The following is a 4,657-nucleotide window of genomic DNA, read 5'->3' as shown; positions in this document are numbered from 1 at the left end:
CACACACACACACACACACACACACACACACACACACACACACACACCCCTCTGCTTTTTTCATGGTTTGACAGCACAGCCTTGGTCTCCATGATGACAGATCATCTCATGCGTGAGTTTTTTTTTTTAATGTCTATTTGATATATTTCAACAGTACGCCTCTGCATGTTTTCTGTACGTTTGGAGGATTAAGTCCAAAAAGATGAGAACACCTGCTGTACATAACACAGAGTATATATTACTTCTATCATCTTGTAATCTCACATTTCTCTACTAGGGCGGCAACTCAACATTAGTTTCAGTGATTAATCACACACTTATTTATTGGAATTAATACATATTTAAACAAACAAAAAATGTAAAGCCCATCACAATTTCCCCGAGCTGGAACCACAAATAAACCACATTTTTTGCTTCACACAACATAAAAGTTAGTTATTAAAATGACAAATGTCCACAAATCAACTATTCCATTCATGCTCTGATCCTTTCAGCACCTGTGTGGGGACCACACGAGTCAAATAGACTGACTGAACCAGGATCAGTCAGTCTTGTACTCGGCCTTGGTACACATGTACCGGACACAAACACACGCAGCACTGAGGCCATATGAGGTCTCGTGCCATGGCAACCGGCAGGTCGTTGTTTCCAAACACATGGTGATGGCTTCCTTCACTTCAGGACTCCAGGGCCACTTGTGAGACTTAGATAGTGTCAATGGTTTGGAGAGGAGCAGTGTGTGTACATCAGGAGGATTGTAGAGATGTACACGGACTCTTGCTGGAGGTCACACCAGGGCACTGGGACCAGAACGCTGAGAGAACCCAGAACCTGGTCCAGGATCACACTGACGCTCAGGACAAACAGGAACTGCTGCAGCAGGAAATCACCCGACATAGTGCCGAGTGTGTTTGCCACTCACTCAACCGACACAAAGCCAATGAATCATGTTGGATGATACACAGCTGTCATTTATCACGACACAACAATCATTTTCATAGCTGCTGCTGAGACTCAATTCATAAATTATTTTTACAGAAAGAATAACTAAAAATGTGATGAAAAGCTGCGGAAAAAATGGCGGATGTGCAACTTTTCATTTGGACCTAATAATTCAAAAGTTAGCACTACATAAGTGAAGTTTTTATTTTATGCAATTAAACTTTGTAATAACCCTTTGACAGACATACTCTCTCAGCTCATCATTTCATCCGGAAAGAAATCTTCTTCTCCATTCAGGTCTATATTATCTAACTGTTGCATTCAGCTGTGCTGTATTCTGACAGAAAGTGATTCAAGAAGAAACAACTTGTTCTTTAGTTGAAACAAACTTCTCTCTCTCTTTGTCAAAGACAAACAGTTTGACCCCCAAATATTACCCGTCACACATCCAAACATTTCTCAGTACACACACACACACACACACACACACACACACACACACACACACACACACACACAGCAGAAATTCGGTCATGAAGAGCTATTTAACAAGAGTAATGACTGATAATGACCGATAGGAGGGCAGATAAGTCAAGTGTGTGTGTGTGAGGAGGATTTGAGATGACCCCAGATAATGACCTGACCCCCCAAAGTTCAAAGGGCGATAGCTTCCAATTAGCCTCCATGTATTTGTTTCCTCACACACCAATGGCATTGTAGAGGGAGGGAAAATAGGGGGGGCTGTGATCGATCGATCGATCGATCGATCTCTCATATGAAAACAGTTTCTAGAAATGCGACATGTATGCAAAACTTGATATGAAAACCAAACTGTCAAATCCCGAGCAGACGAAGACTGCAGTTCAAAGCCAACACGCTCGGTTCAACAACTCTTAAGTTGACAAATCCTGAATAAAAAAAAGAATAAGAACTGTTGAAAACTGTTCAGCGATCCTGAACGCTCTACTGGGAGTCTCCTCTTTCACACGACCCCGTCAACAGCAGCCCGCTTCATCAAAGGCAGCCCTGAACACACACACACACACACACACTTCCTCAGGCCAGAGGACTGCGGTGCTGTGACTGGTAACCATAGCGACGGGACAGCAGCTAGCTGCCGGTGTGTTTTTCCTCAGGATTAAAAAAAAGAAGAGACGGGGTTTAGCAACGCTCCGTGAACTGGTCCAGAGGAGTTACCAGTTCACTTTAAAACAACTAAACCACATCAGTGTACTCTGGGAATATATGCGATTGAGACACAGCACACAGCAAGCGAGTGTGTGGGGGACACACACATTATCCAGACAGGAAGAAAAACAACGACACCGTCGAGCCACTCGATTGAATGACCGACACAGACTGCTCCGAAAGAAATGAAGGATGTAAAACAGCCAGTAGTTTCAGCAGAGATGAATACTGAGAGGAAGAGGAGAAGAAATGTTTTACCTTTGTTGGAGGAAGTCAGCAGAGACGGCGGCAGCAACATGGAAGAAAAGAATAAAAAGAGACAGTCTGGTTAGATTGAAGAACTTTTAAACACATCAGGTCAGTCCTGATAATGTTACACCACACTAAAATGAACACTTGTACGTTATTTATGACTAAATGATGTCAACTCAAGCTCCTTTTTGGACCAGCTTTTTCTGAGCTCGTGGTTATATATAGATGAATGCATGTATGTGAACAACGAGGGGTATCCTAAAACATGGCGACCACGACCCAGAATGCAATGTGCCATTACGTCATTGCCCATTCTCTATAGAAGAAACTGATAGCGGCCGGCACGCACCGCACGCACCGCACATATAAACATGCAGAAACTTCACATTTAACAGAGTCATAAAAGCATATTGATTTTCTGCATTTTTTACATGCGCATCAACTTATTCAGTGGTTGAAAGCAGCATCTGAAGAAGAGTAATGCCTTCTTAAAGGGAATAACATTTCCTCTCTTTGATCTCTGAACAGGAAGTCTCAGCCAAACAATCTGATTTACCACTGCTGATAAATACTTTGACGTGAGTGAAGGGTGGTGTGCAGACAGCGTCATGAGGGCCGTGTATCGCCCGCGGCTACGATTCAACATGTTGTGATCATATTATATATTTACGGTTAGGCTTACAGACTCAGATTTTCAGTGTAATTTATTTGCCAAGAAGAAAAAGAGACAAAACACACAATAAACAAAGTCAAAGATAAATTTGACTGATAGCAATAGAAGAAATAAAAGCTATCACGATAATATCGTCAATGTAAATTGTTTTGGCCACAATGTTCGTGCGGTGAAAATTGAATATTGCGACAGCCCCGATTGCAATTTTATAAATATGTAATTTAAGGAAAACATCACCATATGCAAAAAAAAAAAAAAGAAAAAAAAGAAAAAAAATCAACGTTAACGTTTTTATGCAATCAGAACAGTGGCCTTTCCATTTGATCACAGTCCCTGTAACAGCCAACATCATAGCACTACTTTTTGTGCAGTCTGAGCCGCCGTCGGCCACGTTACCTATTTAATTCTATACGGTATCACGAAACATAATATCGCGATACTCGACTGTACCGATATTATCTTACGCCCTTTAATCATCTTCAGGAAAATCGAATCAAACACATTTTTCTTTCGCCTCAAACAAACGTCTGATTTTCAGCACTTAAACATACGGGACTAATCAGTAGCACTTTATAGTTCGGTATGTTAGGTAAATATCACATAAGCCGGTACTTCCTACACAGGCCATCGAGCTGTTTTGAAGGATTCTCATTCTAACTTATGAAAAGGAAGTCACAAAACAATTGAGCATGCTTTTTCCCCCGGTTTAATCCCTTCACTACTTTGAATACATTCAGCACACCTGTTCAAACTATGTAAGAAAAGCCCAGGATGTTGAGGATGTTCTTAATGGAAACAAAAAGTGCTACACAAGTTTCACTTCGTATTCCTGCAGCCTCCTTCTGTTGAAATCAGGAGAAATTGCAGCAGGAGGCCAGAGACTTCTTGATGTGCTCCGTGGTCACACAAATCTCTCCGGAGGAAGAGGAGTCTAAGTTTGGTCTCCTTTAATGTCTGGGAATTCAGAGTTGAAGAAGAAGAAACAGATGAGCAACAGACATGTTGGATGGATGTGTGTGACGTGTCAGAGGGGTTGGAGGTGAAACAACTCTGAGCCTCAGAGAGCTGGGAGACACAGCGCTTCTTCATCTCAGACGCGGAGGATATTATCATACCCTACCGGGGCTTTCTTGCTCCACATATTGAAGAGGGGAATGGAGGAGAAAGAGACAGATGTCTGCAGATGCATGTAGGTCAGCTGCAGCAGAGACCGAGGGTGTACTGTGCAGTACAAAGAGCTTGAGCGCTGAGAAGGGACAGGAGAAAGTCCGGAAGCATAAAGCACAATGTGGAGTTCGGCTAGTTAAATCAGGATATCTGCAAGCTGCGAGGAAGCAAAAGACTGCTTAATCGTGACTAGAATCGACTTCAATGCCTTTAAAAAAACAACTAAATAAAGCTGGCAAAATGTAACAGAAGTGAGGACAGCTGTGTGAGGAGAAAGAACATCTGGATTTCAAGGGGTAAGGAACCTGAATGTGTTCAGTAAAGCAGAAGTTATGAAGAAAAACAACTTTACCAACTATATCTGTATTGAGGAAAGGTTGATTAGGACCACACACACACACACACACACACACACACACACACACACACACACAC

The 4,657-nt window shown here is 42.2% G+C and overlaps 1 protein-coding gene across 1 annotated transcript in view; it reads right to left on the bottom strand.

Moving 5' to 3' along the window:
* Nucleotides 1-6: 6 nt before the first annotated feature.
* LOC116396616 (microtubule-actin cross-linking factor 1-like) overlaps nucleotides 7-4,657 on the bottom strand; it is a 68,921-nt gene continuing 64,270 nt past the window's right edge. The window contains exon 3 of the transcript XR_004213611.1: nucleotides 7-2,388. The gene's annotated coding sequence lies outside the window, so the exon portion shown is untranslated. The remainder of the gene's footprint in view (nucleotides 2,389-4,657) is intronic.

The sequence above is a fragment of the Anarrhichthys ocellatus genome, unplaced genomic scaffold, assembly GCF_004355925.1.
Source record: "Anarrhichthys ocellatus isolate YVR2014 unplaced genomic scaffold, GSC_Weel_1.0 scaffold57, whole genome shotgun sequence".
NCBI lineage: Eukaryota > Metazoa > Chordata > Actinopteri > Perciformes > Anarhichadidae > Anarrhichthys > Anarrhichthys ocellatus.
This window is presented reverse-complemented; position numbering and strand designations above follow the sequence as displayed.